Source organism: Thermobia domestica, chromosome 2, assembly GCF_964235325.1.
Source record: "Thermobia domestica chromosome 2, izTheDome1.hap1.1, whole genome shotgun sequence".
NCBI lineage: Eukaryota > Metazoa > Arthropoda > Insecta > Zygentoma > Lepismatidae > Thermobia > Thermobia domestica.
The window spans coordinates 334,371,484-334,384,913 of NC_137455.1; positions in this window are offsets into that span (position 1 = coordinate 334,371,484).

The window sequence follows — 13,430 nt, forward strand, 5'->3', positions numbered from 1 at the left end:
TTCATTGTTTTCAGGAATTGCATAATGTAGACAGATCCTTAACATACCTTTCGATGCACTGAAACATCAGCAAAGTTCCCAATTCAGAGAGTTAATTTATGAAAACTACGATTTTCCTAGTTCCCCCTTACAGAGGCCTCATCCAATTAGTTATCGGTGGAAATGAAAAATTCTTTTTTCTGCTCCGTAGTTTCCAAGCTACTCCAATTAAACAAACTGAAAATTAACGACAGAACATCCATACGCATGAATTACGAGTTAATCTGCATGTTTTGCAAAAAAAAAAAAAAAACAAAAAAAATCTACACCTTCGGTTATATCTGGCAACCCTGTGTTGTTCTTAGTGTACTTCAGTCGTTGCTTCCCAGTTTAAATATATATATATATATATATATATATATATATATATATATATATATATATATATATATAAACAAGGCTTCAATTTTGTATAACCATTATTCGTGTGTCACTTCAGATTCAGAAGTTCTACTATCCCAAACTCTGGGTTGCATTGTATATTGGCCACCCTGTACAATACCAATCTTTACAGTAATATGTTTAATATGTTACTAATAATATGATACTAATTATGTTACTGAATGTAGCAACAATAAACTGTCACGTTAAGTAGTCAGAATTTTAATAAAATGACAAGTGTCATATATTTGTGGTATTTATTAAAACCGTCACCATAAATGTAAACGATATAGGTACAAACAATATTTACAAAATCATGATGTGAAATATAAGTAGTACACTGGTAGGGGTCTATCAAGGAGAAATCCCTGATACTCTCGTGTGTTTATAATGTCTTGTAGTCCTCCCTTCACGACATTTATGTCATGCAAAAGTTCATCAGCGCAAAGCTCATACTCACAAACACAGGCCTTCCATCACCGCTGTCAGTCCTGGGTGGTTCCTCTGGACGCAGAATAAATGTACCATACCACACTGTTAGCAGGTGTAGGTCGAATGATGATAATTTTTAAAAATGCCTGGTTTTATAGTATCACTAAAAACTGTTTTAGTTTTAACAAGGCACTGTTTATTCTGGAAAATATGTTTTTTTCAATTTAAAATAGACACCTTGAAGATTTTAACTAATATGTTTTGGACACCATCACCTTGAATAAGCTTGATATTATCACTTTGAAGGTTTTTATGTTTTGATGCCACTGAAAAATCCGTTTGCGTAGGACGTGTTGTTTTTCGTGGTTGTATCGTATTGTTAATCTTGATAGAATTTTCACAAGGAGAAATCACGATGTATATTAGTGTTTAATAATTTTAAACTTTTCATCGTTTGATGATTTTGGGAATATAATAATCCCCCTTTTAATAAAGGACAATGGTCAACTGTTCATGAGAACCAGTGACATGGAATCCCTTAAAATTTTTCATCGTTTGACTTTTATAACCATGAGGCTGGTGCACAAAAGAAAGAAACAAAAACACTAGAGGAAGGAGGCACTAGTGAACACACACACGAGAAAAAAAAATCACTAAAACTGCTGGATCCGTGTAGATGTCGAGCGTGATCCCAATAGTGTAACCGGGAAGGCTGGAACTCGGGAAATCCTGATCGTGGTGGTGCAGCACGTCGAGAGTCAAGGGCTATCTCCTGGAAGTCTGCTATCTGGAAGGCGTGATCCTTGAGCCAAAATGGACAGCATCTTGTGGTCTGGAAGTCGTGAGGTCCATCATCCAGAAAAGGAAACTGCGACTTGGTAGGCATCATCCATGGAAACGGGTAGCAAGATGATGGGTAGCCCAGGTGCGTTTGTGAAAACAGGCCGGATGCGGAAAAGAAATTACATGACAGGAGGCACTGAATTACTTGTTAAAGACCATTGTGAAAACCTATTTTTTTTTTTAAAGGACTAAAAGAAAGAAAAGAGGGAGAAGAGATAATTGCAAAAGTAACGTACAAGGAACAAAAGGGAGAACGTAAAAATATGTATAATGGCGAACTGTAATGAAGAAGGCACCTGATCAATCTTTAGGGAGATACGGAGATTCCGGGGTGTGTGACGTTATTGGTATGAAAAAGAGGAAGATAGATTGGGTTCGGAGCAGCGGGAGGTGTGTAAGATACGGTGTAAGTGTGGCTGGTAGGCGTTGGGTGGGTAAAGGAGCGACGAAATTTATGAGTTAAAAAAAACTTGATGTAAAAGAAGCCACCAATGATAAAGAAGAGAAAGATGAGGGGGATTGCAATGTATAAAGATATGGGAATAAAGTCGCCAGCTGCAACACCGGGTATAACCAGAAAGAAGAGGATGCTAAAAGAAAAGAGAGAAAAAAAATTGTAAGAGACGAGCCCCTTATTTTATTTTTATTTATTTATTTATTTATTTATTTTTATTTTTTTTTTTATGATCATGTTTACTATTACTGTGTGTGCTGTGTACGGAAGTATGGTCGTGGATAGCGAAAGATTCCGTTATAGTAGAAGAAGTATAGAAATGAAGAGTGAATTTGCCATTAAGTAGGACAGAAGGAAAATATATATATATATATTAGTGAGACGTAGTTTATTCCTGGCCAAGGTACCGTAAGTTGACCTGGAAGACAAATGATTCGGGAGAAACTGCATGAGGTTGCCAGTCGTGAGCAAAAGGAGCTTGTATACGGGTGTTAAGAAAAAAAATGGAGACGCGAGTAGCAATGGCAATTAATGTGTGCCGTCCGCGAATGTGTGGTGGTGGGTTTGTGTTTTATTAACATCATAATGAGAGGATTTGTTAAGATATCTAGAACGAGGAATGCAAATGGCGGAGGACAGGGTACGAGGTAAGTACCAAAAAGTTGTTTGATTTAGTTTTCAGATTGTCTTTTTTTTCTTTTTTTTTCTTTTTTTTTAGGAAGAGATGCGGAAGGAGAGTTAACGTGAGTTAAGGGGAATTAGTTCGGGTGGCTGAGTTGTGGTAGGTGTTAAAGGTAACTGGTGTGTACGACGATGTAAAATATAGATGAAGAGGGTATTCATCATAGAGAGGGAAAACAGGATGAGAGAGAAGGAGATAGAGATGGTGGGATAGTCGTCCGTGGGAAGCCAGGAAAGCCAAGTTGGCGGTTTATAGGAAGAATTAGTAGCTGTGATTGGTGTTATGCGGTGGCTAAAATTAAGGGGAAGATTTTGAAGGGAGTTATAAGGGAGAATCCTATCAGCGGGTAAGAGGAGTAAATCGGAATCAATGATATGGATATGATGAAGGACTAAATGGACAGGAATGATTGTGGTCGGAAGACAGAAATGAGAGCGGGGTATGAGTTCGATAATTCCTGAATGGAGGCTTGTGTCACAGGGTAAAGTAACACGGAGATTTAAAGAATTATTAATGTATAATGGCGTGGCAGTGCCATTAAGGAAAAGATAATGAAGGTTGTTGGGTGGTCGGGTTAAAATAAATTGATGATCGTCTACTTGGGTGATGGTAAACTGTTGTGTGAGGGTGCAGCTGTAAGAACAGGCGTTTTTTAGTAAGCCCGATATATGTTGATATTTCAAAGTGTGTAAACAAGAAGCTATTGTATGATTATAAATAGTAGGGATTTTGCACAAGAAATGTTTAGATGAGAAGGAACAAGATGTAAGATCAGCCGGAGAAAAAGGGATAGCTTGCTTATCCATGAAGACAACAAAATTGGAAGGAAGCTGTAAATAGCAATTTTGTTGAGCTGACGCAACCGGATAGGGAACTAATTTAAATAAACGTGGTAGCGTATGGAGGGGAATAGCAGGGAGTTTTACGTGTAAAATGATATGATCGGGAAAGAAATAGCAAGTGGTAAGGGGTAGGGTGTAAATGATCGGTGCTGTCAAAACGGGATTGACGCGTAAATTTTTTGAAACCAATTTGAGATTAAAATCATGTAAGTCAGAATGTAACTGATGAACTGGTATGATTTGAGGAGATAACCGGTTTTCTTTACATTGGTCAAAAATGTCGTTAAAATTAATTAAGTAAAGTAACTGACGAAGCATAAGGAGGATCGCGTTGTCAAATTTTAAATACATTTTAGAGAAAGTAACAAAAGAGGAGTGATCCGTGCGCATGGCTTCAAGTAGGCGTGTCTCATCGGCAATGAGAGCAGAAACCGTTGTTTGCACGTCTTTGAAGGAAGAAGAAGTTTGTTCAGCAAGTGTTGCAACCTGATGAGAAATATCAGAAAATTTAGAACTGAGAACAGATTCATGGTTTTCAAGCTCTTGTACGTGTGTCTTTAGTTGTTCGGAATTAATTTTAGTTGAATGTATTTGGTCTTCAGTAGCAACTCCTGTGAGAAAGTTTAATGCTGATCCGATGAAGTTAAAAAGACCTCTTTGGGGTCTCGGAGTCCTTGAAGAAGGGGTTTCGTTAGAAAGAAATTTAACCAAGTATGTAGAAGTTTGAATGTCATTAGACAGAGAATTTATTGAGGATAGAAAATCTTGAAAATGGGTACACAACCGGGAAGTATTAGTTTTGCATTCTATGGTTGAATTGATGGACTGAAAGGTAGGTGTTGAAATGTTATAGATTAAAGGAAAGGTTTGGGAATAGAGGATCGCTTGGGGAAGGGGAATATAGTCAATGCCATTAACAAACTGTACGCCTTGTGGCATGAACGTGCCTGAAGCTGATACAAATAGGATGGAGAGAATAAACCTGAAAGAAGAGAGAGAAAAAAAGTCACATAATTGTGATATATTGACTGTAATGTATGGGTGTGGGATGAGAGAAAGCATTTCGTCCTAGCGACCTTAGTGATATCAAGTGGGGTCGGACCAGCCGTTCCCGAAAAAGGACGCAAGAAGGAAATGAGATGGAAAGTCTTTCCTTACGCGTCTAGGAAAGAAAAATGACGTGAATAATGAATGATGCCGGTATATTGCTTATGGGGAGAAGGAAAAGCGTAGAGTTTGTTATGAGCGTAACTAGGAGTCGTTGCACGGGAGAAATAGTACATGTACAGCGGGTTGCCTAAAAACAGGAGACGAAGCATATGCAATAATAATGAACTACCGGAAGAAAAAAAATGCCGCACGGGAGAAATATTGCCTGTAATGTGTGTTGCCTACCTGTATCTGTAATTATGGCATAACGAGAGACAAAGTCGGAAGTTTTGCCAGTGTGGTACTACAGAAAAGGATCATGTTTCACTAGGAACGTTAAATTAGATAATCAAAACATAACGTGAAATGTAATTGGTAGTTGGGTTTTGAAGTAATGTGTGGTCGGATCCTATTTAGAGGTACTGAGGAAGCGCTTGTACTTATACTCAAATTCGGGGTCTGGGTTTGTAGGTGGGATGTATAGTTTCAAACGGGTCTTAGCAATGACCGTTGGCTTCCCATCAATATCTAGAAGATACTCATCAGCCGAGACATTCGAAATCACTTTGTAGGGTCCCTTATAAAGACGGGATAATGGCTTACAAGTGTTAGGTTTTGTTGAGGTATCTAAGACCATAACTAAACTGTCAGGGAAGAACTGTGTTGGATTTTTGACCTTCTCAATGCGCTTCTTCAGATCAGTGAAAACTTGGTGTTTTCGAAATTCAACGAGGTCCCTCATTTCTTTGAGTGCAAGTAGGCGATCATTAGTATTCAAAGTTTCTTGTTGAACATGTAGCAAATTGTCTAATGGTAAGGTGGGATGAACGCCATAGAGGAGAAAATGAGGAGAGAGACCAATGGAAGTTAAGGGTGATTTATTCAGAGCCGCAGTGGCATGCGCAAGGAAGCGAGGCCAAAATTTCTGGTTGTCTTGGCACAGAAATTTGAGACTCGTTTGCAAGGAGCCTAATCTTTGTTCGACTGTGCCTAGAGAACGATGTTGATAGGGTAGGCCGTACTTAACTGTTATGTTAAGAGATTTGAGGAAGTTTAACGATACTGTAGACCGGTGTGAACTCTGAAGATCTAAGTAGATTGTGCGAGGAGTATTATATGGAAGAATGATATGGTTTGTGATGAAATTGATGAAGTTGTCGCTGTTTGGAGTTGTTATGGGATGAGTAATGGTGAATCCAGTACAGTGGTCCGTAGCTGCATAAAAGTATTGGAAACCTTCGGGATCGCTAGGTATTAGCTTGCCTGCTAGGTCCAAAGAAAAGGTTTCAAATAGGCCTGACTGAGGAAAACGCTGAATTGTGGGGTTATTAGGCATGTAATTGCGTTTAAAGATGGCGCAGCCTTTACATGATTTAAGTTTCTGAGCTAGCCATGATTTTAGGCGCGGAAAGAAATACTTGTATCGCAACATCCAATACATCTTGGTAAAACCTATGTGAGTCATTGAGTCATGATACTCATCGAATAAAGCTGGTTTAAGACTATCGGGTACGCAGAGCAGTAATCGAGAGTTAGGTACTCGGTACAGTTTTTTGTAAAGTATGCCTTTCTGAATAACGTATTGTTTGTTGAGACGTTGGAATGAAGGATCTGTCTCGTCTCGTTTGTTAAGAGTCTCGATAATTTTGGAGAAGAATTTATCTTCACCCTGTAGGCGAGATAGATCCAAGTTGTTATCGATAGTTAGAAGTACAGAATCAGGCACAACTTCATTGTCCATGTCTATCGTGTCTTGCGTAAGAGGAGCAGGATGCCTACTAAGATAATCAGCTATGGGGTTCTGATGGCTTTTTGCATGTTTGATTGTAAAGTCAAATGTATTAATGTAGTTTAACCATCTCAAAATTTTTGGGGATGGAACAATTGTTTTCCGAACGGCAAGAAGAGAAATATTGTCAGTAACTAGGGTGAAATGGTGGCCTAACAAATATTTTTCTAATTTCCGAAGAGAAAAGTACACTGCATATAATTCTTGATGGAAGATGGGAAGGGGGGAAACGGTTTTGGGATGTCTGGAAGAGACATAGCAAACAGGTTGCACAACGTTAGTAGTGAGATCTTTCTGTAATAACACCGCCCCGACGCCTACTGATGCGGCGTCTGTCATGAGAATGTGGTGTGTATTGCGGGTTGAATATAGAGCAAGTACGGGGGGTGAGGTTAGAAGTTTCTGCATTGTTTCAAATGCTTGAACGCGCTCAGGAGTCCAGATGAGCTTTTTAGGATTGTTTGACAGAGCCTGATAAAGGGGTGCAAGAATGATGGAAAAATTTTTGAAAAAACGTCGGAAAAAATTTGCACTGGCTAACCAGCTTTTGAGGCTTTTGAGAGTGGCCGGTCTGGGTGCCTGAGCTAAAGCCGAAATCTTATCAGGGTCAGGTTGTAGAGTGTGATTGTCAATAATATGGCCTAAACATTTAATTCTTTTTGATCCGAGAACTCATTTTTTAATGTTAAAGAGCAGAGAATGTTTGGCGGCTTGCTGAAAGAAGGCACGAAGTACAATCATCATCTGATCGAATGAATCTGCGTGGACATACATGTCGTCAACGAATGATGTAATATTGTTGGGGAAGATGTCCCTATAAATGGTTTGAAGAGCTTGTTGAAGTAAAATGGAGGCATTTTTGAAACCCTGAGGAACAGATGTCAACTGAAGGTGATTGAAAGGGAGAGAAAGACCCTTAATGGAGAACGCAGTGGCCGGTCTGTCCTTGGGATCTAAGTCTAATTGATAGAAACTGGAGTGTAAATCAAAGGAGTTGAACCAAACTGAGTCAGAAAGAGACTCGAGAACGTCCTGTATATCTTCTAAAGGAGAAGCTATTGTTCTGGAACGGGAGTTAAGGCCCCTGAGATCAAAAACGGCCCTTAGCTCAGTTTTGGAATTTGGTTTTAAAACAAATAATATGTTATTTCTATACTGAGAATCTGATTGTTCAAACACTCCTTGATTAATGAGGCGCAGGACGAGCTCTCTTGCTCGCGGTCTAAGTCTGTGTGGAATGACGAATTGGGGGGACTGAAAGGGAACGTCTGATTCTAAGTCTAACGTGGCCGAAAAGGTGGGTATTTTTGTAAAATCATTGTCGTGCCATTGAAAAAGAAAAGCATATTCAGAAAGTAGCGCCTTCATTTGAGCAGTTTGATGTTCGTTCATGTCAGGGGAAAAGTGAAATTTGTTAATGTCAATGAGATGACCGATTTCTTTAAGGCGTTGTGCTTTGTGTCGTGAAGCGTCCTCGTCCGTGGGAAAATGAACCTGTCTGATGGTGTAAGCGTTAGTGTTTTGTTCCGGTGGTGAAAATATAGAACCAATAACAATGGGAGTATTGGCCTTTATAATCTGGGGACGAGACGAGACGTTTGCAAGTGGCAAAACAAGGTTATCTATGGAAACAACAGCATGCGTCATATAACAGTTACTTAAGTTTCGTAAGATAGGAGTATGTAGCCGGAAGGATGTATTTGGAAAGTGACCGTTAACCTTGAGAGGAACTGCTTTAGCTGAACGGGGTGGTATGACAAGTCTCCTACGTGCTTGAAAAACAATGTGAGGAGTGGGATGTTTTTTGAAAAAGTGAAATGTGTTTGTATTTACGCTGTGTATTGCATTATCGGCTGGAGGCATGCGACCTAGATGACGTAATGATAGGATGCCTTTGTCAAAATCAAGGGTTGCTTGATGGTCTTGAAGAAATTTACTGGAAAGGATAGCAGGAAAGTTTTTGAAAGGAACCAAACGAAAAAGTACAGAGTATTGATGACCATTAAAATTTAAGTTGAGAATGGTAGCACGGGAGAGATGTACCGGAGATGATGAAAGACCATTTAGAACCGTGTGAAGCTTAAAAGTACGAACCGAAGGGTCGAGTTGGTCGGCTGGAAAGAGACTGACTTCAGCACCAGAGTCAAGGCAAAAGAAAACATCCTTGGTCATGCAACGGGCTTTTACGTAAGGTAATTTGCCTTTGAAGTGCAACGGTAATTGGAGGTAATCTGAGGAAGAGGGAGGGGAAGAAGGGGATGAGGGAGAATTAAGCGCGAGGAGACTGGTGCGCTCTCGCGCTAATTTTTGGCGTTTTTTGGTTTATTGGTACGAGAGTTTGTGGAGACAGGGGAAGGGGAGGGGAGTGAAGGTAGGTGGTTAGGGGTAGGATATTGAAAAAAGGGATGATAGAATGGATATGGGGGAATGGGTACGGTTGGCTGTTGTGTAGTATAGACGTTTTGGGGTTGGGAAGAATGCTTATTAAAACGCTTATTGTTCTTGCCTTTACGAGAGTCGTTATTGTGATCATTTCGTGGAGTGTTACGAGTTGGGGGAGACTGAGGGACAGTTTGACAATGAGAGGAGGCGGTACATTGACAACAATGATATGGGTGTGTGGAGCAATGAGTACACGAGTTAGAAGAAGAAGAGGTCGGATTGGTGGAATGAGAATGTTGGAGACAGGAGGACGGCGGATGGGGTGAGAGGGACCGTGGAAAGGGAAGGGATTTATGGTTAGGAGAGAGGGTGTTGTGATTGTGAGGACTAGGAGAACGAGAACGGGTAGGAGCGAAATGAACAGAGGTAGGTTGAGAATTTGAAAGGGTGTTGAGATGAAGCTGTAACTGTGAAACTTGATGAGTTAGTTCTTGAATGGCGCTAGAAGTTGGGACATCTGAAGTTTGGCGTGAAAAGGAAGAGTCCGTTTCTCGCTTTTGGGCCATGAGCTGAGTGCGTTCTAAGGTTGTAACCTCATCAATAAATGTGGGATAGTCAGATATGGTGCGAGTGCCAAACCAACGTATGTTCTCGGGTGTCATACTCGACACGCATTCTAAAAGAAACTCCTGAAAATCTAATTGCGTGTATGCCTGATCTGCCAGAAATTTCTTTGCGAAAACGTAATGAGAAAGTGGTTCATTAGGGAGTTGAACTCGAGCCCTATACTGATGAATGCGAGATCGTGGAACCTGTTCGTCGCCAAATTGTTTTAGGAATTTTTGTTGGACGGTTGACCAGGGAAGGGTAGAGAGATTTTGGGTGGAGAACCAATGTTGAGCGGGTCCAGAAAGGGACTTTTCGAAAATCTTTATGCATTTTGAGTCATCCCAGTTATTGACCAGTGCGATCTTCAAAAAATTTTGTAAAAATAAATCCGCGCGTTGTTCCTTGGACGCACTGTATATATCGGGAATGATGGAAGAGATACCTGCCATATTGTTTGAATTTTGAGCTTGAGGTGTGTTTAAGGGAATGAAAGAAGCCTGACTGCGAGTCATGGGCATGACAAGAGAATGTGAGAAATGAAATGACCACAATGGAGTTAACAAAGCAAAAAAGTGCCTTATATGTGTGAAAAGAGGAACACAGACACTAAGAACCACACGAGAGAGATTCCTCTGGGGGAGCCATAATATGTTTAATATGTTACTAATAATATGATACTAATTATGTTACTGAATGTAGCAACAATAAACTGTCACGTTAAGTAGTCAGAATTTTAATAAAATGACAAGTGTCATATATTTGTGGTATTTATTAAAACCGTCACCATAAATGTAAACGATATAGGTACAAACAATATTTACAAAATCATGATGTGAAATATAAGTAGTACACTGGTAGGGGTCTATCAAGGAGAAATCCCTGATACTCTCGTGTGTTTATAATGTCTTGTAGTCCTCCCTTCACGACATTTATGTCATGCAAAAGTTCATCAGCGCAAAGCTCATACTCACAAACACAGGCCTTCCATCACCGCTGTCAGTCCTGGGTGGTTCCTCTGGACGCAGAATAAATGTACCATACCACACTGTTAGCAGGTGTAGGTCGAATGATGATAATTTTTAAAAATGCCTGGTTTTATAGTATCACTAAAAACTGTTTTAGTTTTAACAAGGCACTGTTTATTCTGGAAAATATGTTTTTTTCAATTTAAAATAGACACCTTGAAGATTTTAACTAATATGTTTTGGACACCATCACCTTGAATAAGCTTGATATTATCACTTTGAAGGTTTTTATGTTTTGATGCCACTGAAAAATCCGTTTGCGTAGGACGTGTTGTTTTTCGTGGTTGTATCGTATTGTTAATCTTGATAGAATTTTCACAAGGAGAAATCACGATGTATATTAGTGTTTAATAATTTTAAACTTTTCATCGTTTGATGATTTTGGGAATATAATAACAGAGTTCTGTGTCAACCGAACTACGAAAGCATGGTTTTGGAAGTGCTTGTATTTTTATACTTTTTTTTCCTTGGTGACCCTGTCCCTTTCAGGCTTATATCATCCCGTATCATCCAGTATGCTAAGTTTTGACTTTTATACTATATATTTGTTTTTTTACAATCTGGTATGATTGTACATGTCAATTACATATCTACTTGGCAGCAACGTGCAGATGGTCTATTGCTCTTGTAAGATTACACACGTTACTGAAGTATGAAGGGAAAATAAATTTCCCATGTAGCACAGATCCGAGGGACGCAAGGATATAAGTTCCATTTTTTTGGACTTGGAAGGCATTCTAGTTTTTATTGTCATGATCATGGATCTTACATGAAGGTAAGAATATAGTTACTTGGTAAACTAATGATTGAAGAATGAAGTCAACTTGCGTCATGTTAACTGACTCTCATATCTTTCGTTGTTACAATGGATAGTACATGCTAACCAGCAATTGTTGAATTTAACCCACCTTCAAAAACTAGTAGCTGCTATACACATGCTCCCGGGAAGTAGATTGGGCACCGTGTACCGGAAGTGTCCAATTACAGTAATGATTGCTTTCTATTATATGAATAGCCATCCGAACGCGAGTCAACGGATGTGATTTTTTTTTTTTTTTTTTTAACATCATTGTGAGTTCAACCGTCTTAACATCAGAACGTCTGCCTTGGAGTTCTTCGTCGTTGGAGAAACATCAGTCCATAAAGTCACGACAGGAATACGTGAAACTTCCTTTATTTCTGTTAGACGAGCTTTGACAATTCAATTATTCTGCTGTCATTAAAATTGGAAATAATTTTATTAATTGTAATTTACGGTAATGAACCTTAGACAACTCAATACTCAACACTTACATTTGCTCTCCTTAATTACAACTACTCATTTTTTTTCTCACCTTCGTGAAATTCAGCTTTCTTGCATTAATTTTGGGTATTCGATTAACTATGCTCTCTCCAATGGTCTGTTCTTTGCTCTATGTTACACAAGTCATGCTACGTAAGTCCTTTGTAAAGAGCCATCTCTACAATTCTATACGATGTCCTACAATCAAGCTTGTGAAATTTGCCAAGCTTGAAATTCTTTTCCAGTTTTTGTGATGTGGTGATTTCCTGAGACCTTGAAGACGCCTATGTCATGTTCTCTTTTTCTGTAATTGACATATGGAGCATTATGCTGAGTCGTTCTGACGCGTGATTAGCGCCATACTAAACAGTACGACTAATGTGTTTCCTGCAGTGGTCAGGCCTTTAGTATAACGCTAATCAAACGTCAAAACTACTCTGTAAAGTCCTGAGTCTTTGTATTGGCAGGATACAGAGGGCAAGCTGATTTATTGGTTTGTAATATTCCATTGTCTTTTGGCCACACGTGGAGATTTTTCGATATTTCCTAACTAGCATATTTATATATATATATATATATATATATATATATATATATATATATATATATATATATATATATATACACGAGTCTAGAACATAACCATTGTAGAGTAATTGCTCTGGACAGTGGTGGATGAGTTTGGAAGACACTTCATGTGTGTAGGCGAAACAACAATCTAGGATTTAAGACAAATCGTTGATTTTCAATAGGTCGTATGAGATCTGATCAATGGGTGTGGTTTAATAAGTTAATTTTACCTATCAACCCATCATTCCTTAAGAGCCTGGTATACTAAAAATAATAAAAAAAATTACCATTTTTCTTTTGGTTATTTTTCATAAATGAAAGAAGATAATGAAATGCAACTTACCACAATCATAGATAATGATATTCTACAACAGAAAATATGAACCTGAAGAATATTCAGTGTTGCTATCCATAGAAATTACAATATTGCCAGAATAACATTTCCCCAAAAATCTAAGGTAAGGTAGCGACTAGAGGTATGAACTCAATTGCATTTGATTACGCATCATGCTTTGGTATCCTGAACTACTTTTTGAATCAAAGATCCAATATATATCAATCAAAAATTTTCTTGTAGGCCTTATATCCAGAGAACGACATATAGTGTAGCCAAACCCAAACTATCAGTTAACTCAGTATGATGTCCTTATTCCGTAGAAAATAGGGAAACTCGATTTAGGGGCTGTTCAAAAATTTTGTGTCTTCTGATCCAAAAACTAATTATTGGTCACGATCGCAATATTTTGATCCATTTTTGAATCATTTTCTAAAATTCTTTTTTAAACATTATTATTTAATTTTAATAACTATGTTAAAACTATTTTGTTTATTACAAACTACATAAATACAACTATTATTTTAAAAAGTAGTTCACAGGATTCCAAGACAACATGATACGTAATCAAATGTAGTTGAGTTCTTTCCTCTAGACTTAACTTAGATTTTTGGAGA